General features: G+C 39.5%; 1 long non-coding RNA gene across 1 annotated transcript; it reads right to left on the minus strand.

The window, feature by feature from the left end:
• Window positions 1-2,443: 2,443 nt before the first annotated feature.
• Window positions 2,444-20,699, minus strand: LOC137205112 (uncharacterized). The gene is made up of 3 exons (XR_010934021.1): window positions 20,618-20,699; window positions 12,338-12,498; window positions 2,444-2,577 (listed from the first exon to the last, which is right to left on the minus strand). It is a non-coding gene; the product is annotated as an uncharacterized lncRNA (long non-coding RNA).
• Between the last annotated feature and the right edge of the window lie 5,052 nt (window positions 20,700-25,751).

Consider the following 25,751-nt stretch of genomic DNA (forward strand, 5'->3'; position numbering starts at 1 on the left):
AAATATCATTGCCATGTTTTTCAATCGTATTTTGTCCTCTGGTCACAATTACATTTTTCCCACATGCAAACTCACCGTCTCTCTCAAAAGTTTCATCCCATTAGAGTTTCAGACTCAGTATCAAGTTCAGAAAATTATCATTTAAATCATATCTAGAAGCAGATGCTGCTTTTAGGTGTAGACAGGTCAAAAAAAGTAATAACAGTTTTCTCATATCACTCCTCTCCCTCAAATCCTTCGATGTTTTCCCATTGCCCTGAAAATAAAATCCAAACTTCCAGTAATGTCCTATGCAACCTCAACTCCTATCCTATTTCTGCCCCTCACTCACCGCTCCAGACACACAGCCAGAGTCTTCCTCACCACAGAGCCTTTACGGGACCCCTTCCTCTGCATGGAGCCCTATTCCCCAGGTCTTCCCAGGACTTCTGAGCATCTGTGTCTCAGCCCAAATGTCAATGAGGACAGCCCCATCCCTCCTTTCCCCACTCCCAGTCTTACTATGTTCAATGTTCCTCTTTCCTTTTCTTCATGTTATTTATAACTATTTGAAATTATTTCTTATTTTCAGCTTTTCATTGTGTTGCTTCTTCTGCTACTGCAAGAATGCAAGTTTGATAAACACATATGCCTTCTTTCTTTTATTAACCACTGTCTACCAAAACTTAGAGCACAGCCAGATAGACACTCAATGCACTACGGAAGCAATATTGCTCTGTTATTAATGGAATAAAAGTTTAAGACTAGCCTGACCTTTTCTGTAGCTAATTCCATAGAAAGGTTTTCTCGACCGAACCTTGCATGCATTTATTCTAATACTTGGTGTTTCAACGTTACCGAGATGCAACTTACACATTATACAACTGACGCATTTAAAGTGTATAATTCAGTGTTTTTCAGTATATTTAGAGTTGTGCCTCCATCACCCCAAAGAATATTTTCATCACACACAAAAGAAACCCTATATCTATTAGCAAGCACTCCTCATTCTTATCCCCTTCCCCTAGGCAACCACTAATCTCCTGTCTCTATTGATTTACCTATTTTGGACATTTCATACAAACAGATTCATACATGTATTTTTTTTTGACTGGCTTCTTTCACTTAACAGATTGTCTTCAAAGTTTACCTGTATCATAGCATGTATCAGCACTTTATTTCTTTTCATTGTTGAATAATACTCTATTATATGCATGTACCATATTTTGTTTATCCATTCATCAGTTTATGGACATTTGGGTTGTTTCCAATTTTGGTTATTTTGAATTGTTACGAATTATTATTACTATTTTGAATATTATTTTAATATTATTTTGAATTATTTTTAATCTAATTATTTATTTTGGTTATTATGAATAATACTGCTATATTTATTTACAGGTTTTTGTGTGGACATATGTTTTCATTTCTCTTGGGTATATATACCTAAAAGTGGGATTGTTGGGTCGTAATGGTAACTCTATGCTTTACATTTTGAAGAATGGCCAAACTGGATTTCTAAAGATCCTTCACCCTTTTACACCCTCACCTGCCATGTACGAGAGTTTCAATTTCTCCACATCCTCACCGACACTTGCTATTGTCTGTCTTTTTGATTATAGCCATACTAGTCTGTGTGTAGTGGTAGCTTATCGTGGTTTTGATTTGCATTTTCTTAATGACTAATGATATTGAATATCTTTTCATGTGTCTGTTAACCATTTTTTCATCTTGGAGCAATGTCTGTTCAGATCCTTTGCTTTTTTTTTTGCGGTACGCGGGCCTCTCACTGTTGTGGTCTCTCCCGTTGCTGAGCACAGGCTCCGGATGCGCAGGCTCAGCAGCCATGGCTCACGGGCCCAGCCGCTCCGCGGTATGTGGGATCTTCCCGGACCGGGGCACGAACCCGTGTCCCCTTTATCGGCAGGCGGACTCTCAACCACTGCGCCACCAGGGAAGCCCTCCTTTGCTTTTCTTACCTGGGTTATTTGTCCTTTTAATTATTGAGTTGTATAACTTTTTATATATTCAAAATGCAAGTCCCTTATCAGATACATGACTTGCAAATATCTTCTCCTTTTCTGTTGATTGTTCATGTTCTTGATGGTGTAGTTTGCAGCACAACATTCCTTAATTTTGGTGATGTTCATACTGATTTTTATTACAAGAATTTATCTTTATCAGTAAGATAGGCATATAGCATCCTAGAGGACATTAAATCTGTGTCATATAATGAACACTACCTAGATGAGTTTACTTAGGATGATGATTTTGATAAACAGTGAACATTTTTTTTCCAGGATAAATTCACTATAGAAAAACTTGGGGGAACAACTCTTATGTAACTATCTGATATAGTCATATTTCAGCTACCCTTCTGAGAATTCACCAGAGCAATAAAACTTCTCTGGCCATTATAATTCTAAAGCACTTACCGCATTTGTTTAGTACAATTAGCTTTAGTAGAATCAGCTGTAGTAGAATTAGCTTCACAAAAGGGAACTTTCAGGTTGGTTAAAATATGTGTTAATTAAAGAAGTTATGGTGTTGTGATGTTCCAAGGGACGGGGCTCATGCATTCTTGTTCCTTCTAAAAATCTGCAGATAGAAAAGAAAGAAAGATAAGATTCACTAAGCTCATAATAAGTGTCAGATACTTTATAAGGCCTTTTACCACATGGTAAAATAATTCATAATAGAGTCATTCAAGAGAAGGTTGGCAGCCACAAATTATGACACGCCTTTGTTTCCCTTGTCCCTATAACGTAAAAATGAAGAAGTCATTCAATGTGTCAAAGAAAACTTTGCTGAGCGCCTACTGTGTGCCACATATTGTACTAGATATTACAATTACAAATGTGATCTTATCCTCAAAAGGTGGTAGTTCGGGAAGGCTGAGGAGAAAGATGTAAACAAATAAATACAATGAAGTGTTACTGGCAGAAACAGTGATCTGCAGGACACAGAGATAAGAACAAAAGGCAATACTAGCAAGTATTTAGGTGTTTTACATAGTTATTTCATTTTAATACACACAATAACCCTAAAAGTCAGATTTTTCATTTCCACTTCACAAACAAGAGATCTAGGGATCAAGAAAGTTAAGGAACTTTCAAAAGGTCAAAACCAAGTCCTCCCGTTTTTTTTTTTCCAGTTTGTGAAGTAGCTTCTCAAAGACTCATTCTGCTTATCCCTTCAGTCAGGCTAATCACACCGAGGCCAGCAGTGAACAGACCTGGAAGCATCAGACATTCTGCCAGCTCATCTGTCCACCTGTATCTATTAATTATTATTATATCCTCAATATCACTCTTCTTCACATCTAGACGCACCCTGCTTCACTGTCAGACTACAAAAGTTATCAGGAAGATCTACTAACTCTGGAGAATCTTTTTCAAACAAAGCATTTTGGAGCCCTTATTTTGATCTGAAAATGATAATCTTTGTGGTAAATTGAATCATTGATCAAAATTCTTTACTCACAGGAATTCCCCTGGTGGTCCAGTGGTTAGGACTCCGTGCTTCCACTGCAGAGGGCCCGGGTTCGATCCCTGGTCGGGGAACCAGGGTCCCACAAGCCCCGCGGTGTGGCCAAAAAAAAAAAAATATTAAAAAAAAATTCTTTACTCACACCCTCCCCTACCCTGATGCCTTATATATCTACAAACTTTGCCACATGCTTTTTCACTATTAATGGCTAAAGTGGCAGAGTTTAGTGCCCAATCCCATTGACATTGGGTTTGGCCATTGACTTTATTTGAACAATGGAGTAAGAGCAAATATGATTATGTGCCAATTCCAGCTGAGGCTGACAAGGTAATGGGTGTGTCCACATGAGAATGTCGTTCTGTCGTGAGCATCATGACAGTGATATGAAGAGGTTCTTTTGTAGCTGCTGCATCTTAAGCCTGAACCCCACAGTAAACTCCTTTGGACCAGACCAGAGCCCAGCCTGCACTGAGAAACCCAGCCCAACCCAGATCAGCTGAATCCCACCTGTTCCACAAATGCATGAGAAATAAATGCTTTTGGTTATACGCCACGGAGATTTTTGTGGTTATCATACACACCGAAAGAGCTGTCAGAGACAGCCTCATTCTCTTGCTCATGGGGAATTTAGACTATGAGCATTCCAGATTTACTTACCCAATTTATAACTCCACGTGGCTGCATCAAACTTAACAGCTCAAAAATCACTTTGTTTTCCCCACTTAATGTATTCCCCTTTTAGTCTTCCCATCACAGTAAATGGTACCATTGTTTAGCTAAAAACCCAAGTCACCCTTGACAATTCCACGTCCCTGTTCACCACATCTCACCCATCAGCAGTTTTCCCACAAATTTTCTGGAATTCATTCACTTCTTTCCTTGGCCCCCTACAGTCTCTACTCTGCAACCGGAGCCATGTCTTCTCCTCATCAACACATACCAAGAAGAGAAAGACAAGCCACACGTACACGTACACAAAGATATGCTACTTACCGGAGACTGGTATAAGGCTAGAACAGTGGTATCCAATAGAAATATAATGTGAACCACATATGCAATTTTAAATTTCCGAATAGTCACGTTCAAAAACATCAAAAGAAACAGACAAAAACTACTTAATGATATGTTTTATTTAATATATTAAAAATGTAATCATTTCAACAAGTAATTAGTATAAAATTTGGTAATAAGGTAGCTTACATTTTTTTAATACTGGCTTCAAATTCAATTTTTATGTTAACACAAAACATCTCAGTTTAGACAAGTCCCATTTCAAGTGCTCAACAGCACGTAACCACTAGAGTAAACAACACAGATCTAGAATATATGAATGCTTATAAATCAGTAAGAAACAGAAAACAGGCAAAAGACATGAACATGAAGATGAGCACGTTCAGCCTTCTTTTACTTTGTTCATGTTTATGGATAAAGTATATTTAAAGTGTTTTTCTGAGATCAGACTGAGACAGCACTGGGGGAAGGGGGATTTCTTGTCCTCTAAAAGGAGTAAAAATGGCTACAAAACTTGATTCTCCATACTCATGATTTTATTTTTTATATAGAGATTAAACAGGCTGGCCACATTACCACTGAAGTTTCATGTTTAGTTCTATTATAATTTAATGGTTATCAATGTTCTTAAAATTCTAATTATTCAAGATAATTTTTATTCCAATAGCCAATTCATTCCTCTTAGGGAAAACTGAGCTCCTATGTGACAGAATCTTCACCATCAGCATGACATCCACCCCAAAATTAACGAGGGAAAGGAAAAAAAAATCATGAAGGTGTACAAATTTACATATTTTCCTAAAGCTACAGGAAAAGAAACTAAGCAACCAAGTTTAACTTCTAGTTCATTGCCGGCAGCATCCCCAACAAAAGGACATTTTCTTATGTCTTAAGAACATTCATCTTGTTAAGTCCATTTCTTTATATATACCTGAGAGTTCTGTCCTTTTAAAAGAACAATTATCGTAGCAATTCTACTAGATGGCTCATGAGAGTTCTGAAAAGGTTATCCCTTTCATAAATGCAACTATTAGACTTCCTGGAGTTCTTTGTTCATAGAGTTCCCGGTAAGCCTCTTCAGAGAAACAAAAGAATAAGGGAAATAATTATTGAGTCCCAAGAATAAAACTTTTGAAAATCTGGGGTGGGAAAATGACTCATTCTGGGGATGGAAGGGGCTAAACATTTGAGCCTCTCCTAGGGTGCAAGTTCATTATGAGCAGGAAGGAACTGCCAATTCTGCATCTCAAGTGTCCTATGACCCTGACCATGAGATCTAGCATGGATTTTTTCAAGACAGGGAGTAAACTAAATAAAAGCCATACCTGAAGAGTTGGTAAAACATTGGTTTTGGTAACATTTTTACCAAAACATTTTACCAAAACATTTTTTTTGTAAAACAATAGAACAATAAGAACTACAGCAACACTGAAAGGGAAAAAAAAGAACCTAGTAGAGGGAGGCCATGTTAGCTATAGGCTAAGAAAGGAGTAATGACACCAGGGACGAATACTGGTGACCACACAGTAAGCCTGTGAGTGATGATAACCACTGGGTCCAAGCCACTCAAAGCCCCCAGTCTGGCCATCAGGATGGACGCTGCCATGGAAACCAAGAGGGGGCTACATCAGCCACCACAAGGGTGTAATAAAGAAACAGAAGAATTTCGGGTGAACCTCCCAGATTTTCCTGCCAAGGTAAGGGAAGTTGTTGAATGACTTGAGAGCCCAAAGAATGCACTTTGTGGAAACACAGGGAGACAAAAGTTTTCTTCCTTTCACTGGAGTCCTCATCCCCTCCCTGTGGTAACCTGGAGATTGTAGGCTCCAAGTCATTCTCATCTTACTTGTTCTGAGCATTGCAAAAGTTTTCAGTTTCCCATAAGCACTTTTTAAAAACCTACTTACCAATTTATGGGCTACTTATTTTGTGTGGTAGGTGATTTATAATGTGAAAAATCCCAACCAGTCTAGTTTATGACCAGGAAGATGGTTCTACTGAGCTTTGGAATTGCTGTGCCTGTTCTTTGAGCTATAATATATAGCTCAAGGGTTTCTGGGATATTGCATCAGAATGCAAAATTTGAGCTGAACGATAAAACAAGCAGATTACTTTAAGTGGGGTCTTTTCAAACAATATTTCCCCATTTTCTTTCCTTATTTCTCAGTTTTCCTCTAGGCAGTTAAAAAGTAAAACACTACTTCAGAAGATACACATTTAAACTACATTGTAGCAGGCATGTAATTTGAATCTAAAGCACCCTAAATTACCTGTCCATTAGCAAAAATCAGATCTCATACTCCCCAAACTATTTTGTTTAATTGAAAGTGCTCAAAGAGAAACCCTTTATAAATATTCAAATTCAGTGACTTGAACTAATATAGCTCTATTTGACTGTTCTGTCTGGGATGAAATTGAAAGTAATAAAGCTAATAAGTTAAAGTAATGAACTACCTCCACCTGGATTAATATAGATTAATGGATTAATCTACCTTGATTAATATGGAAAGCCAGTCTTAAAAATTTAAGCAAAACAAGCTATTTCTTTCCTTCTTGGTAGCAAAAATATTTTAAATTAAAAGTACATATTGGGGGCTTCCCTGGTAGCGCAGTGGTTGAGAGTCCGCCTGCCGATGCAGGGGACACGGGTTCGTACCCCGGTCCGGGAAGATCCCACATGCCGCGGAGCGGCTGGGCCCGTGAGCCATGGCCGCTGAGCCTGCGCGTCCGGAGCCTGTGCTCTGCAACGGGAGAGGCCGCAACAGTGAGAGGCCCACGTAGGAAGCCAGACCCAGACAACTGAGATTAAAATACTGCTCAAAGCATATATATTTAGTACCAATCTGTGAGAGTTTAATATTCATGTTTGATGAAAGTATGACAAATTTTTAAATGACTGGACTCTTCTGAAAGAAAAGAGCAAGAGAGAAAAAAATGTAGGAATCCTTGGCCTCTTATAACCACAAAGACATAAATGTAAAATGAGAGCAGTTTATTACTTTAGAGCCATGTAGTATTTTCTTTATTCCAAGTATTTATGTACTTCGAAAATTTCTAAAATAATTTTACATGACCTCTCTTCCCATCATTGTTGAAAGGAACAATTCATTATTTTATGCATTTATAATTAAAAGGATTAATTAAAGTAATAAATTATAAATAATAGCTGTTTGTTCTTTGAGAAAGACAGTCATTTTTCTTTTTTGGTAGCTTTTACAGCTCAAAACAAAGCTTCTGCTTTTATGATGCCATTAAATGTAATTGATATTCTTGATTTTTCCTATTACGTTTTATTAAAAAAGAAATATCCACTTGTTCATATTAACACGTTTAGGTCTTTCTCACAGCCCATATAAAAATTAGACACCATGTATTTTATATCAATCTACTCAGAAAAATCCATTTGTAGCATAATAGTTTAATTGGTACATTTTAAAATGCAAATCTAGCTATTATTTGTTACTATAATGTAACATAAAAGCCAGAGAACATTTCAGGAAGTAAAGTAACTTTAAAAACCTAATTGTATAACTTCCATATGAATGTAATAAAATTCAAAATTAAATTTTCATCAAGATAAGTTATATGTATGAATATATACAAAGTGCAAATTCTGTAAGTCTTTTCTGATTGACAGTGTCATGAAACAATGAAGTAAGAAATATATTCTTAGCACAAATCGTTATCTCAACCCACAGTACATGCCTTTACACACAGGGTATTGCTCAGCTGTGTGAATGAAGATAGAAAATAAATGTGTGTGTCACCTTTTCTCAGATGACACAATTCAGTTTACGTAAAGGGCTCTCTAAGACGACTGTCAAATTACTTCCACTAAAAAAAGAAAATATCCACCTAACGCAGGACCCTCCATTTTCAATCACGATCAGACAACTAGACATTTTGAAAGAACACTTACTGGGATTTGTATCTTCCAAAAGAAGTTCCTACTAAAAAAGAGACTATGCAACAACAAGTACCTCAGATGCTAATTGTTAAATTCACATCAAAGACATGAACTTTGAAAACCTTAGGTTATGTGCTGCAAAAGGTAGCAGAAGGAGCAGATACCAAAGGATTTGGGAAGTAGGCTTCATGTTGCAGAGCATGAAATGGTTGGGATGACGAATGCCCTGGAATATACCTCATCGGTAACCAGTAAATATCTACTAAAAAAAAAATATGTCATGACAGTCGTGATTGCAGAGGGCCATTCGCTAGGGCGTAAAATGCTATTAGTGGTTTACATCTGTTCTTCTATTAATGCAAAGGAAAAACAGCAACTACTTTAAGAGGATGAGAACCCGACTGCTTCCAGTCTCAACAGCAGAGATCACCATTTTGAGTACAAATGTACTTTGAACTCAACCATTTCTCAACAGACTTAGCTGTCTGATTCTCCCAATCACCTGCAGGGGTTGAAATAGCATTAGATTTAAAGTCAGAAACCATGGGTCCAAGTCCAGATGATGCTATGTCTCACTAAGTACTTTCATCTACATTATTTCTCTTAATATTTGCAGTGATTTGATGTGGCAAACATTATCAATTCCATTTTTACAGGAGCATACAAGAGTTTGGAACATAAAGTTCCAAAACTAATAAGCTGCATAACTGGGCTGGAACACAGGTTACCTGATTTCTGGTTCAGTCAGAATTCTCCCATCGTCTCCACATGCCATTCATTCACTCCTTTGCAGTATCACTATTTGTAGTGGCTCCCTCATAGCTGAGCCATCCTTGTACTGTCCACATAGGAGTTGCTCATTAAACGTTTGTCCAATAAAGATTATATACTGAGCTACATGTATTAGGCACACGTCCCGTTACATGACATATAGCAGTGAACAAAGCAAAACCCGAATCTCGTGGAATTCATATTATATATAGAGAGAGGGGAGGCATGAAGATTTAGGAACAAATCCTTACATATCAGAGGGTGACAAGAATCTGGAAGAAAAATAAAACTGGACCAAGGGAGAGAGGGATAGAGACGTACTATTGTAAATGAGGTGAGCAGAGAAAGGTTCTCCAAAACAGTAGCAGTAGGCAGAGGTCTGAGAGAAGTGGAGGAATGAGCCATTCAGAAATCTGGGGGTAAAGCAACCATACTCCAATAAAAATTAACTTAAAAAAAAAAGAAAGAAAGAAATCTGGGGGAAGAACATCCCAAGCAGAGGAAACAGCCCGTGCAAAGGCCCAGAGGCAGGGCTGTACCTGCTATGATTGAGAGAAAGTGAGGGCACCTGTGTGGTTGGAACACGAGGAGGGAGCCAGGAGTGGCTGGAGATGAGGTCAGAGAGAAGGTTGGCTGGCAGGTCCGGGGGCACACGGTAGGGGAGGTGAGAATTTTGGATTTTACCCCTAGTGAGATGAGAAATTGACAAGAGTGACACAATTACACTTCAAAAAGATCCCTCTGGATCATGGAGCACTGTGAAGGGCAGGAGTGGGGAGAGCTGGGATTGGAGCTGGGAGTCTTCGGAGAGAGTCTGGAGAAGCAGCAGCTTTGACAAGGAGGCAGGGCTGCTGACGGAGGTGGCGAGAAGTGGTCTGATGTTTTGGATTTGGGGACTATTTCTATTTGAGCCAGTAAAAGGGTTTCATGGGTCATTTTGGCTACTTATTAGTTCAGAAAGTAGAGGTCACCCTTCAGAAGATGAGGAAAAGCTGGTTTAATTTGGGGGTGGTCTGTGGGTATACTTAGACTAGAAAAAGGAATTTCCCGGCACCCACAGCATCAGTACAGCCAAGCTAAGGCTCCTCATTAAATAGATATGAGGTCGGGCTTAAGGGGGCTGGCCAGCCAAGCTTATTGAAAACCTACTTGACCTATTGCACAATTTAATTAAGAATTGGATTCTTACTTGATGGACTCATGGCTTTTCCATAATATCATCTTAAAGGCGGGCAGGGAGGGGTAGCGTGGAATCACCAGGTACTTTAACTTTAAAATGGCTGAGACGAAAATGGAGACGCCTCATCTCTATGAAGAGAACTCTCTGACTCTCATAAGTGATTTTATTTTTAATGCATAGAATCAGTGCCTCCCTTCCCACGCAATTATCTAAGTAGATATACATGTGCTTTGGAATTGTCTCACTTTCCAGACACCATTACTGTGACTTTGGTTCTGCCATCCTGAAGCCCAGAGTGCAATCATTTTTGATAGCTAGGACTGTTTTTCAGGTGGGTTTCCTTTGAAAAAGAGGAGTTTTCCCCTAGGTTTCCACTTCAAGAAAATTAAATTGAATTGGATTTTCGGGTACCATTAATTGATGTAACAGAGAGAACAGAAATCTGATGATTTGGCTCAAGGCTTTTTTTTTTTTTTTAAAGAAAAAGACTTCAGTGGGGAAAGCCTCCAGGCCTAAAACACCAGCCTTCTTGCTGCTTCCACAGCAATACCTGCAGTAAAGAAAAGAAACATGCTGGATCATTTCCCTAGAGGCTGCATGTTTTTAACTGCAGTTTCTATATTCCATATTTCAGAAGAAATCCCAGAGATAGTTTATTTATAGCAAAAGTACATTTAAGAGACACAAACACTGAACAATCTAGAAAAAAACTTTTAAGTATGTTTCACTTTTTTCCCCCCAATCTAAATTTTGATTTCTATTATTTCTAATGATGACATAGAGAAAGCTTTATTTGACAGCATTATGTGCCTTGTGGGCTGACTGGATAATTAAAAGGCTCTTCTTGTGGGCAATGATGTATTAGGTCAAGGGTGGGTTTTTCTAGATTGAAAAAAATGTGGGTGTTGTTAATTTCATTTTGGAAAATGTACATTGAGATGCACATGTGTATCTAGAAAAGTTGTTATAATATACTGAGAATTTCTTGTCTAGAAGGATATCGACCCCCAGCTGGAAAGCCCAAAGACAAGAGAGAAGGAGGTGATGGGAGAGCTGGTATCCAGAGCATGTGTTCACAGCAGGGGTGATACCGTCCCCAATGGGGTGAAAATTGGTTCTCAAGGGGCCAGAAAATATTAGGCATTACGATGGTTGGTGGCTTTCTGTGGCAGGCAGAATAACAACACCCTCCCCCAATCCTGGCCCCATCCCATCAAAGAAGTCCATGCCCTAATCCCTGGAAACTGTGCACATGTTATGCTCTGTGGCAAATGGGAATTAAAGTAGTAGATGGAATTAAGTTTGCTAATTCGCTGACTTCAAAATGGGGAGGTTATGTTGGATTATCTCGGTGGGCCCCCTGTAATCACATGGGCCCTTAAGAGTGGAAGAGGCAGATAAGACAATGAAGAGAAGTCACAGATTCAACATTAGCTTTGAAGGTGGAGGAAGGGGACCCCAGCAGAGGCATGTGGGTGGCCTTTAAAAGCTGGAAACAGATTCTCCCCTTGGTTTCCGGAAAGGAATGCAGCCCCTGCAGCCTCATCATTTTAACACAGTGAGTCACACTTCTGTTCCTTCAGATGTATGATAACACGTTTGTGTGTTTAAGCTGCTCAATTTGTGGTCATTTGTTACAGCAGCAACAGAAAACTAATAGACCACCCACCCCGCCCACGGGCCATAGTATATAAACAGATGTACAGCGTGTCTACAGTACTGAAAGTCATCAGTGGGCAATTAGGGAAAATGTCTAAATAAGGGCAATAATGAAAAACTTTTGAGAAACATTGCCCTGTGGGGTGGAAAGCAGGCTCTTCTGCTTGTATTTCATAACAGGGGACATAATCAATGTTTGGATGAATAAATTTTATAGCACCAGGATCTGTTGCTTTCTCTGGAGAAGATCAGAAAATTAGCACAAATAGAGTTATTCCTATATATGAAGAACTAAGAAAATATTCTTCAGGGAAAAGGTGGAGGGAAACAAAATAGCTTACGTGAAACAGAAACCTGAAAAGCACTGACATGGAAGAATGCCTCTAGGTACATTCTTGATGGAAGAAAATATTTGAAAGTTTTTAGGCCAATATGTTAATAGTAGGTTCTCTGGGTGGTCGTTCTCTTTCTGTTTTGTTGCTGTTTGTTTCTTATGACTTTCCTACAAGAAAAGGAGGTTTTATATTAGAGGAGGTTTTTACTATATGACAACAGTTGGTACCTAGATGGGGACAAAGTTGTATAATAAATACATTTTTAAAATTCAGTTTGTATAAAATGATCAGATACAAGGATATATTGTACAACACGGGGAATACAGCCAATATTTTATAGTAACTATAAATGGAGTATAGCCTTTAAAAATTGTGAATCACTATACTGTACACCTGTAACATATAATATTGTACATCAACTGTACTTCAATTCCAGTTTGAGTTGAGTCTTTATCTTTAAAAGTAGGACAAGAATTATAAAATAAATTTACTTCATCTTATATGTTGTTATTAATTTTATGCTGCAAATAAAACTATATTGTTAGAACTGTGTTCTTAGAGAGTATAGATTCTTGAAAATAAAAGTAGTGCTAATTTTGTTTTTTCTTTCTTTCTTGGACAAATTTATATGATTACTTGGACGATCTTTCACTTCATGTCTAATAACTGTGGCATAATTAAACAGAGGGTCATGTTTGCAAAAATATTTGAAGGCTTCATTAGTTTTCCCTAATCCTTCTATAATCAAATTATTCCCTTTTGAAACAACTATTCTGTGTTCATCTTTGTGCATTTTTTTCTCTCCCTCAGTCTCTCCCTCGGTTTAATTGCTAAATTGTACCAGATCCTCATTTGTCAACGATGTGCCCTATAGTTGGAAGAGTTCACCAACATTTCTTTTCATCAAATTCATTACTCCCATACTTTTAAACAAGATTTTCAATTTCATTTTGCATTGGATAATTAGGTGTTTAAGAGTTAGGCATGGAGGAAAATCTGAGTGAGTGCTAATTTTATAATTTTTTAAAAAATATTTATTTATTTGGTTGTGTGGGGTCTTAGTGAGGCAGGTGGGCTCCTTAGTTGTGGCTACAGGGCTTCTTAGTTGCGGCTCGCAGGCACCTTAGTTGTGGAATGTAGGCTCCTTAGTTGCTGCACACGGGCTCCTTAGTTGTGGCATGCGAACTCTTAGTTGCGGCATGCATGTGGGATCCAGTTCCCTGACCAGAGATGGAACCCGGGTCCCCTGCATTGGGAGCGCGAAGTCTTATCCACTGCGCCATCAGGGAAGTCCCTAATTTTATAATTGTTTAAACTCATTAGTTAGTAATATTCTGATGACCTTTGTTTCTCTACATAACTTCAAACTGGCAAGAACTTAGATAATGAACATTTAGATAAGACCACCCTGCATGTGAATAATTTCGTAATATTTCATCACACACACATAAATGCACACATACTCTCTTATTTATATTCTGTATCTTATTTTCAAATACATGAGCGTAGAACTTTTGAGAAATCTGCTGCCATACTTTTAAGAGAGACCTCAAGGCCATTTTACCACCACAAAACACAGAGCTCACAGGTTTTTAACGAGAATTTAGGTATATTATGTTAGTTTGATTTAACAACAAAAAAGGGACAAATGTGCGATGGTTTCAGCATAGTGTACAAATATACATCCTCATGGATAAGAAACTGAATATATATTGATAGCACCAACAACCAGCAGAGATTCTTTTGGCCTAGGTTCTGGGGACATATAAACTTACAGCTCAATGGGTTAATGAAATTGCCCATCTCTATTACTGAAGGTTTCTCAAAATTCTTGTTTAGTCCATTGTCTTTAACAATCTCAGAAAATGAGTGTCTTTTCTAAAGAATTGGGGGTTTCCAGGGCAACACAGCCCCCCCAACACACCCACCCCCGCCCCCAGCACTGGACATGTGTCCCTGGCCTTTGATGAACATCTTGTGGTGGAGTCTTCACCCCTGTCTCCAGCAGTGAGGCCTCACTCGATTTTGACATTCCCAAGAGCCGTTTCTCCAGCTCCCGTGTGTATTGTCTCAAAGCAAAGAACGTTAGAACGGAGAGTCTCCTGTTGAACATCGAGCTGTATGTCATCATTTCATGGATAGAGAAACAAAGTGCCTTGGGCACTATTGGTGGTACTGCTGACAGCAGAGCTCATCAGACATAAATGCTCCCAAGGAAAATTCCTCTGAGAAAGGAGGCTGTGAAGATGTGATCGTTCTAAACAATTCTTAATCCACACAAGGCAAATTCCCCCCAACCAGGGTACTCACATTGGTTGAAGGGGCAGAGCCCTGGAGGATGAATTGAAGAAGAAAATTTGCCAGGGCTTCCGAGGACTCCACATCCATCTAGCCCTTATCTGTAGTCTCTCCAAGATGCCCTGGAGTGCCCAGGTAGGTGAATGTTGTTGGAAGGTTGAACACTGTTGTCTTAAGCAAGCAGAAACACCCTTACAGATGGATCAGAGAGAGCCACAAGCTTTGGTCAGAACCAAAGTTACCATTGGAGCACGTGCGGCTTTGGGCACCTCCCTCTCTATTTGCCCATAAACCAGGCCTTCCTGATCTGTGGGATACATTTCTGAGTAAAGCTATACCCCCCTCACATCCTCACACTTCTCCCTACAACACCCCTCCCTCCCTCCTGCACCAGAGGACTGGGGCTCCCCCCCTCCTAAAACCCTTTTCTATACATCCCTCTTCCATTCAATTTCACGTTCCCTATTTCCCTTAGGACACACATTTCAAGAGTCAAATCCTTCCAGAAACTTCTCTGGCTTATCTCAGAATGCTTACCACTTTACTCTGTTCTCCCAGCTTTTGGAGAAATACTTTTAGATAGATAGGTAGACGGACATATTAGATACGGCAATATAGATTTGGTTTCCTCTATTAGATTTTAATCTCCTAAAGCCCAAACAGCACATTTTCCTATTTCTTTTATATTCTCCTTCTCCAGCTTTTTACACTCTGTTTCACCCCCCACCACTCCACACACACACACACACACACACACACACACACACGTACACACACAACTCTTTGAACCGCCTTCCTCAGCTCTGGCCCTGGATGAGCCTCTAATGTGTTCTCGGGCTCCATTCTTGCTGACAGTATTCTGGGCCTATTACTTATGTTGTTGAACCCAAGTTTGTGTTCCCGATGCACAGTGAGGCCAAATAAAGCAAAACGTCAGAGTTTGGAGCAGAGAAAGGTTTATCGTAAGAGCCGTGCAAGGAGAATGGGCAGCTCGTGTTCAAAGGGCCCAAACTCCCCGATGGGTTTCAGGGGAGAAGTTTTCACAGGCAAAATTTAGGGGGAGAGCTGCAGGGTGTGTGACCCTCCTCTGATTTGTTGGTGGTGATATAAGAGGGTGGTGCTCTAGGAGTCTCAATCATCAGCCTTCTTTCTGGTTCCAACCAGTCTGGGGTCCACAGCTTGTGCTCAGCCTGAAGTTACCATCCTCCACCTGGGTGGGTGCCTTATTTCCTGCAGAAGATCTCAGAGAAATGTATCAAATTGATATGCACATGGCCCCATTGTTGTCTGACCCTCACCTGGCCTGAGTTTAAGGACATGCTCTATTTCCAGAGATTGGAAATCATGTTTCTTTATCATCTTTAAGACCTTGGATATCAGCTATGCTTTCTCTCACAGGGGATCTATATTGGGTTTATGTTTTCTGGAACATGAAATCCTCTATTCCCTAAAGCAAATGAAAAATACAGAAATTTTCTCTGTCTATTCTCAAAGATCCTTTAAAAACCTATCTTCTCACTATTTATCTGACATCTGTTGCCTACACACATGCACTCCACATCCACTTTCACCAAACAGACCACCCTTACTCTGGTTCCTAAAACCAGAGTCCAGAAATCTCTGCCCCTTCCCAGGAGCCAAGTCAGCGGCTTTCATCTTTCTCCCCCTGAATCTGGGGCTCCCTCCACAAGGGGCAGGAAGAGGAGAGAGCAGAGAATTGTGAAGTTTTTATTGTGTGTTTGAAATTGTCTTGGCCAAGGGCCCTGCATGTGTTATCTCATTGAGGACACACGGTGCTCTGAGAAGGAGGTGTTGTCATGTCCATTTGGTAAGGTAGAAAACTGAGGCTCAGAGAGCTGGAGTGACTTGCCTCAGGTCACACAACCAAGATTCAAGTGGATCTGAACCCAGGGAGCTGAGCTCAGCATTGCTCCCCAAAGGAACAGGATCCATTCATTGTGTGAGCTCACCGTTCCTCAGAGAATATGGTACAGGGAGGAACACCCCATATTCAAGGCGAGGCCACCTTTGATCTAATAAACATGGGGGTGACTAAGATGCTCTTCGATGCAAACACAGGCTTGACTGTCATTAAGCTGAGCATCCTTAGAAGGATCGTGTTATGTTCTTGTTTTCGCTGTGGGCCTTTAAAGAAGCTTTTTTTCCTGTGTCCATGTTTAATCTTACAGAGTCAGTCACTCCCTTGAGGGAAGTAAAGCTGATGGGGTGAGACTGAGTGTGCCACCCATATTTCCAGTCATGACACCAAGGAAAAGACAGTCTTGACTGCCAAGACGATTAAAACAAATGCCTCGTCTGCCTCGGTCCAGATAGCAAGGCTGGTGCAGAGAATCTTCACCTCTGAGGGAGATGGAAAGTAGCCCGTGTGGTGACTGCCCCCAGCTCTGCAGGCTGGCGTGAAGCGGAAGAAGTACTCCTTCCTACTGAAGAGATGCTGGACTATGATGTGGAAGCCTGCAGGGTCATGGCCAAGGTGACTGACTCTTGAGAGCTCTGGGGCTTTGGGTGAGTAACTTACTCTCCCTGAGTCTATACTCCCTTAGCTGCAAAACAGGAGATCTTGTGCCTCCCTCATAGGCAAAAGAGTGGCTGACTTGGGAATAAAATATTAATGATTATTTTTTTCTTTTCCTTTCTGGTCAACACTAGTGGTCTCGCGACATTGGCAAAATGAGTCCTAGGCAACATAAAGATACAGAATGCCACCAAAGTGGCACAGAGTCAGTTTGGCAAAGCTCATATTAATAAAAGTATGAGAAAGATGCATTCCCATACACGGAATGTGGGAATGTATCCTCTGGGGAGGGTGACAGGGCATTATGCATTAAAATTAAAAATCCACTTACCTTTTGACTTTGCTCTTCTATAATTTTATTGTATAAGTGTGATGTGGTATGTATGTATGTGGGTGTTTGTGTTCTAAATGTCCAAAATAGGGGACTAATTTTTTAAATGTACAACATTCAAATAATGGGCATTGTACAACTATTTTTAAAAGGATGTATTGATATGAAATAGTATCTAAAATGGATTGAATAAAAAAACCAGTTATTCAGTGTAATGTATAATGTCAACCCACTAATTAAGTGTATATATTCACACATATTTATACACATTTTACATACACACAAGTATGTATTTATTTATGTACAAAAGATCTGAAGGGATGCCCAATATAGCTGCTGCCTCTCAAGACCTTGTATTTCAAGTGGATTGAAAATACTACTTAATGTCACGCCTGGCACAAGCCAGCTATAGTCAAATGATGTAGGAGTTGAGGGATACTTGATGAAGGAAATATATGGAAATTCACATATTTAAAGATTACATAGAACTTGTATTAAGAAAGCCAGAATCATAATTCCCACTTCTTAGAGTTCCCCATAGTCCTGGATACCTGGGACCAATTAATTGCATACCAGGTGGTAATAGCTATAGCCTAAGTTTCCCAAAATGAAAAAGCAATACACTTAGGAGGCAGCTTCAGGGAAGTATGAGTAGTGGGAAACACTCAAAGCAGTGAGAAAACAGCACAATTGCTTCTCTCCTTCATTTATTTATCAGGGATAAGCTTTGCCTATAGAAAGTAAAGACAAAGTTTATTAATATTTTTGAACTTTTTATTTGATTTTTCAGTGAGAAAGAAGAAATATTGTACCTAAATCCTGGAGTTTATTACCCTGCAATTGTTTATGGCTTTTGTTACACCAAATTTCAGCAGTTGAAACGCATCTCAATATATTTTAAAGATGGCTTTACTTAGGTGACAGCTCATATAAGTTTTATTCCTGAATCGGTCCCCCTTATAGTGGAAAAATACAATTATTTAAATAGACCTCCTTATTTTGATTACAGTTTTGAAGGACTGAACATGAATGTAGGAGAAACTGGACTAGTTTAGCTGTGACGGGCTATGGAGCGTGTACTTTTCTCTTGATGTTAAAAATGTTTTTGAAATATTTTGGAGGCACTGTGTGTGTGTGTGTGTGTGTGTGTGTGTGTGTATGATATCACTTCACACCACATGACAGTTGGCAAGGATGTGGAGAACTGGAACCTTCATACATTGCAGGTGGGACTGTAAATGGTTTGGTCAATTTTGGAACACAGTTTAGCAGTTTCTTAAAATGCTATACATACACTTACCATATGACCTGACAATTCCACTTCTATCTGTTTACCCAAGAGAAATAAAAACATATGTCCACATAAAAACTTGTGCGCCAATGTTCATAGCAACATTATTCATAATAGCCAAAATGGGGGAAACAACCTAAATTTCCGTCATCCGGTGAATGGATGGTTATAACATTGTATATCTATCTTCACAATGGAATCCTATTCATCAATAATGAGGAGTGAAGTACTGATACAGGCTGCAACGTGGATGAACTTGGAAACTTGATGTTAAGTGAAAGAAACTAGTCAAAAAGACCACATATTGCATAAGCCCATGTATGTGAAATGTCCAGAATAGGTAGGTAACTGTATAGAGACAGAAAATAGATTAGTGATTTCTCAGGGAGTGAGGCTGGGGGATAGGGGTCCAAATGGGGAGTGACTGCTAATTGGGACGTGGTTTCTTTTGGGGGTGATGAAAATGTTCTAATTCAGATTGTGGTGGTGGTGGTGAGGTCTATAAATTTACTAAACACCATGAAACTATACATGTCACAAGAATGAATTTTATGATATGGAAATACTACCTCAATAAAGCTGTTAATGAAGATGGGAAGGTTACCAGTGTGCAGAGGACACCAGCAAGAGGTCCAGACCATGGTCATTGGAGAGGTCTGGACTAGGTATGTAACCAAAGAGCCTTGTGTAAAAAATTTTGCATACAAAGTCTTTATTTTAACAGGACATGAGTATAGAGGAACATGTAATCTTTAACCGGAAAACATTTCACTGCTGAGTTTTCTTTGAAATAATGTATCACGGTGAGAGTGCGCTGTTGGAATGTCCACCTTGACAGGTTGCTCTTCAGATTACTTTTCCCTCAGAACAAGTCGAGTTGTTTCCTTCTTCTTTTTTAAAACAACCATAAATAAATGGAAATTTTTGACATACTGTACAGCACAGTTTGTTTTTTTTTCTTTAGAGACTGTGGGAAATGTTTTAGATTTTATTCCACGTGGAATTCACAAACAAACAAGAAACATAACAAGAAAAGCCTGTCCAGTCTTACCCACTCTTTTTAACTTTTTCTGAAAGCTGGCTAAGATACCAAATCTGATTCTCTTTTTATCTACCCAAGGGCAAGGATCCTCATTAGCAAGGAGAAAGCTTGCAGAGCTAAGAGGACTAAGTGAAGAATTCAAGGTCATCTCACCAGGGCATGAAATGCTCACAAGGTGCCGAGTTGGCAGTAAGAAGCCAAATGTCCACGGAGTGAAACAGAATACATTTCAGTGCTCAACTTTCACCCGCATTGATCCCTTTCCTAAAAGTTTTGTTAATGAATGATTACAGAACACCAGAATGTGGGCAGGGGAGGAGGGGAGAGTTGAACCTTTGTTTTAATCACAGTGATGGCAGAAATAGTGCTTTAGAAACCTGCACATCAGACTACTCGTTTCAATTCCAAAATAGCGTTATTATCAACCTGATCATCAATTCCAATGGTCAAAGAACACCAGTGCACAAAGAACTCTTGGACGTTGGTTACCTTCTCAACTTTATTGAGGTACAATTTACATATCATAAAATTCATCTATTTTAAGTATAGGATTCAAAGACTTTTAGTAAATTTAGAGAGTTGTGCAACCACCACCACAATTCAATTTTCTCTACAGAGAACATGGTTAGAATCTGAAAAGCTGAAAGAAATTAAAGAAAGGACTTACAGAAGGTGAAACGACCTGTTAAGAGTAAGATATACTGAGTTCAAGAACTTTTTAATTTTTTTTTAAAAAATGATACCATTTATACCATTATACCAAATTATAACATTTAAAAATGTTATACCTTTGGGATTCCCCTGGTGGTCCAGTGGTTAAGACTTCACCTTCCAATGCAGGGGGTGCAGGTTTGATCCCTGGTCGGGAAGCTAAGATCCCACATGCATCACAGCCAAAAAACCAAAACATAAAACAGAAGAAATATTATAACAAATTCAATAAAGACTTTAAAAAAATGTTATACCTTTTAGGTATATGTTCCTTACTTCTTATTTTAAAATTGAGGCACACCGTTACTGCTATTTCAGGGATATTACCAGAAATAATGGTAAGCTATTCTGGTGCCATCTATGTTTGCTTCAAAAAATAAAAAGCCTTTGATGCAAGAATTCTCAAAACATTTTAAAAACTGAAGTGTTTGAATTCTGCCTTAAAAATAATTGAAAAAAAGAATAAACCCTTGAGAGGTATTCAGAGATTTGGCTGCTTTATTTGGCAATAATGTCTTCCTTTAAGGAAAATGAAAAACAGATCCATAGAAGTAATCAAACAGGGCTTCCCTGGTGGCGCAGTGGTTGAGAGTCCGCCTGCCGATGCGGGGGACGCGGGTTCGTGCCCCGGTCCGGGAAGATCCCACATGCCGCGGAGCGGCTGGGCCCGTGAGCCATGGCCGCTGAGCCTGCGCATCCGGAGCCTGTGCTCCGCAACGGGAGAGGCCACGGCAGTGAGAGGTCCGCGTACCGCAAAAAAAAAAAAAAAAAAAAAAGAAATAATCAAACAAAGTTGTGGGCCAAAATGATAATTATTCCCATAAAATGATAGTAAAGGAAGCTGTAATAAAGAAGAAAAAAACACGTTCTGTTTTTCTTGATCTGTATTGACTGGGTGTGTAATGGAACGTGTGTTTCTCCCACATTCCTTGGTTACCTGCTTCATTAAACAAAGAAGCTTACTTTTCTACTCTCACCCTCACAGGGCAAAAATGCATTCAATGAAGATATGGCAAGACCAGGTCTAGACAATAAGCACTGGGGTCCACCGTAAACACAGTTCCTCCAGCTATAAACTCCGTGTAACTGACAATGACGCTCGACGCAGTCTTTGGGCCACCAAGGAAACCATCAAGACTTCTTCAATACAAGGTTGTCTATGGTGACCAAGAGAATTATAGAGTTATGGTCATATTCCAAGTAACTCTGGATAATTATTAAGTAATCAAAGGGCGTTTAGCCCTAAATTATTCTGTACATCATCTGACAACGACCAAATCATCTGGAGAATAGCAGTGTTAACCCGCATATAGTCTGAGCAGATGGTTTTATGCATTCATTCATTTACTCAGTCAGTCAACTGATACTTACTAAGTTTTTAATATAAGCCTCATAGAGTTTACATAGCATGAATCTTTTTATTTGGTCCAACATATGAAGGCCACAGAAAGAATTTCTTCTGAACAACTTTACTTTTCCCTGTAATGACAACATTTAATAACTGTGAATGTGCCATGATCTTTACGTAAAGAAAATTCACTGAGTTACCCTACAGTTAATAGCCAAAAAAGTCTATCAATTACATTTAATCCAAATCTGACACCTTTTCTCCACTATCATTTTCCCCCAAAAGACATATAATTATTTCAGTCAATTTCAAGCAGCCCTGACTTTTAGAATAGTTATTCTTTTCCAGGTGTTCACAGACGTGAGATTTATAGCAGGAGGTTGGGAAGAAAGGACTTTTGGTTCCCATCTAACTTTTCTGGACTTGGTAAGTGAAATGAAAAAAGCAATTTGAACGATCCTAAGGAGGAAAACCGGAAATGAGGGGCTGAGATGTGTGGGGCAGAGTCTCTCGCTCCCTACATGGACCTTTATGGCAGAGCTGCTTTCCCCTGGCTTCAAAGGCACCTGGCCAGTCACCCACAGGCCCAGTTATGGCTATAGGGACACGGCATAAAGCTCACACGACACCAAAATACCAGACACATGCCTCTAGGTGACTGATAGGAGACAGAATCTCTCACATAAGCCTTAGTGAAACACTTCAGACTGGAATTGACATACAGTCAGAGAAATGAAAGCAAGAGCGTGCAAATGCCCCATCCAAGGTCGCTGAGTAAGCCAGTGTGTAGGCCAAGTCAATCCGTCCTCAGCTCACTATGTAAACTAGTAAATTCCACCGTCTGCATGGAAAGCCTCAGACTGAATTTCTGGGGAAATGTCATCTTTTTCAGACAGCGCTCTCTGTAGTTTTATAGAGATTTAAAAATCGTGTTACAGTATTTTTTTTATTGGGTTTTATGGTATTTTTGTAACTTACTCATAGCTCTGTATCTGAAAACACTTTGTGGATTTGGATTTCATGGATGAAAGTATTTATATTCTTAATGATAAACACAATAGCAGACACATTTTGTTATACATTGTTCTTAGCTTTTACTATAATGTGTATTGACAAAGGATATTAAGTGCACTCACATTTTTAGAAATCCATTATTTTTCTGTGTGAAGTTTCATGGAAAGATAAACAAAACGCAGTTCCAAGTTAAACATACTTCATTAATGACGGTAACATACTAACATTAAGGTCCAATTTTTGCTACTCAAGACACATCAAAGTGCTAAAACTGGCTCAAAATCAGAATAGTTGTTAAAAAATAAGCCCCTGATTTGACTCCTAGCAGCCTTTATTCTTTCCTAGGGCCATATGCTCCCCACGGAAAACATCAGCCCTATCGTGGCATTTGGGCATTATCTAGTGAAAGTGTCCCATTTGCATGTCACTTCCAGATTCGGGGCAAAAGGTCAGGTTAGAAGCATTTTTCCTGTTTCCTATCCACCCTCCCATCTTCTCTCCTGCCCCTGGCAATGCTCACTCAATCCTGGAAAAAAACTTTCAAGGCAAACATACATTTCTAGAAGCCACGCTAAATAACAACAATTCTGGCTTGAAAATTTCCACAGGTGATCTACTTTCTGCCCTCTCCCCCTCCCCTTCAGTATATGTGTTTCCGATATGCCTGGTGTGAAGTCCTCAAGACCAAGAATTAGAGGTCTTATATAACAGCTCATTTGAAAGCCACCAATGAGAAGCAAGCCTCCATGTATCTCTCTGCATTCCTGTGATTTCACTAAATAATAGAAGAAGCAGCCCAGTACACAAAAGGACCAAAATGCCTATGGAAGCTCATTGTCAAGTTACTGTCTGGAGCATTCAAGTTGCTGTTGCTAATTAAAGTCACACTACTGAGACTAAGACTTACAGGGAAAAGAATTCTGAAAACAAGGTATCAGAGATATTTTGTTTAAAATGTACTGGACTCAGGGACTTCCCTGGTGGTCCCGTGGTAAAGAATCTGCCTTCCAATGCAGGGGATGTGGGTTCGATCCCTGGTTGGGAAAATAAGATCCCACATGCCACAGACAACTAAGCCCACGCGCCTCAACTAGAGAGCCCACATGCCGCAAACTACAGAGTCCACATGCTCTGGAGCCTGCGTGCCACAACTAGAGAGAAGCCCGTCCCGCAACGAAGGAGCTTGCATGCCACAATGAAGTTCCCGCCTGTTGCAACTAAGACCCGACACAGCCAAAATAAATAAATAAATATTAAAAGAAAATGTACTGGCCTCACACAGATAAGCTTTCTTCTTTCTTTCCTTCCTCCTTTCTTTCTTCTTTCCTTCTTTATTTCTTTCTTTTCTTCTTTGTTGCAAAGATGCAGCTATATTTATTGAGTACAATTGATTGCTCTAAAAGCTTGTTGGGGCTTCCCTGGTGGCACAGTGGTTAAGGATCCGCCTGCCAATGCAGGGGTCACGGGTTCGAGCCCTGGTCTGGGAAGATCCCACATGCTGCGGAGCAACTAAGCCCATGCGCCACAATTACTGAGCCTCTGCTCTAGAGCCCATGAGCCACAACTACTGAGCCCGGTGCTGCAACTACTGAAGCCTGTGCGCCTAGAGCCTGTGCTCCACAGCAAGAGAAGCCACCGCAACGAGAAGCCTGCATGCCACAACTAGAGAAAGACTGCGCACAGCAGCAAAGACACAACGCAGCCAAAAATAAAAATAAATAAATTTTAAATAAAAATTAAAAAAATAAAAGCTTGTTGAATTAAAGTACAATAATGGGACGCACCCAATATATTCTCTCTAGCAGTAGATTACTGTGGATGCTCAAAATGACTCAAATCTAAACAAGAGCAAGTCAGCACTTAAAATAAAACCCCTCTGAGTTTCAGAAATCAGAAGCAGAAGCTACAAGTTCCTTTAATAGCAACCACTGTTCATTGTATCTGAATAATTAAGGATAAGAAGCTAAAATATAACCATGGACATTCATCTAAGACTGACATGCTTGTGATACTGGCTTACAAATCCTTGTATCTTCATTTTGTGACTAGCATCCTTTATGTCTTTTTTTCCCCTGGAGAGGAAAATAGAGTACTTTTGCAATGCCAAGGAAATGGGATGACAAACTGCTAAGACATTTGTATCCTTATTCAGTCTCACCCACTTGAGTGAGATGCAGAGTAATCTCAATGGATATAGTCCTTATGTAAAGCTGAGAAGGAATTAAGCATCTAGGAATTTAAGACGGTCCATAAATTGTGATCCACGTCAGGACACAATTGCTCATGGCCAATGACCAGGCATTAAATATGATTCATTCACAGATTTTGATAACAAGATCTGACAGAGGGGAATTATTGTCATTCCACTCATATTTTCCACATGACAGTTTATTTCAATACTTCAAAATAGAAAATTATTACTAGAATAATGTAAAGATGTGAGATCAAAGGGGGAAAGGAATACTTTGGAATCTGTGGAGGTCACCACTGCTGTGGAAGACAGTTAAAATGTGTTTCATTAATATTCTTCATGCGCCAACACCAAATGAGAGAGGCACAAATGTAAAGTGGTACCATTTTGAAATACTCCAGATCAGAGTGGGGCAACTGAGCATTGTAACAAAACTGTCCAAGGATGATCGGTTACTTTGATGCAGTCATTATGCCCTAAGAGATCGTAATATTGAGGACTACTTGACATTTTCATTTAGAATATCTTATGACTAAGATCCAAAAGAAGCCAATATAAGCTCTCTATTGAATACTTAACTCTGTCTTATTGTGGGTATCTTGTAATCTACATCTCAGTAATTATGATCTCAATGTCTTTACAGCCTCACACTTTTGTG

The sequence above is a fragment of the Pseudorca crassidens genome, chromosome 1, assembly GCF_039906515.1.
Source record: "Pseudorca crassidens isolate mPseCra1 chromosome 1, mPseCra1.hap1, whole genome shotgun sequence".
Lineage (NCBI taxonomy): Eukaryota > Metazoa > Chordata > Mammalia > Artiodactyla > Delphinidae > Pseudorca > Pseudorca crassidens.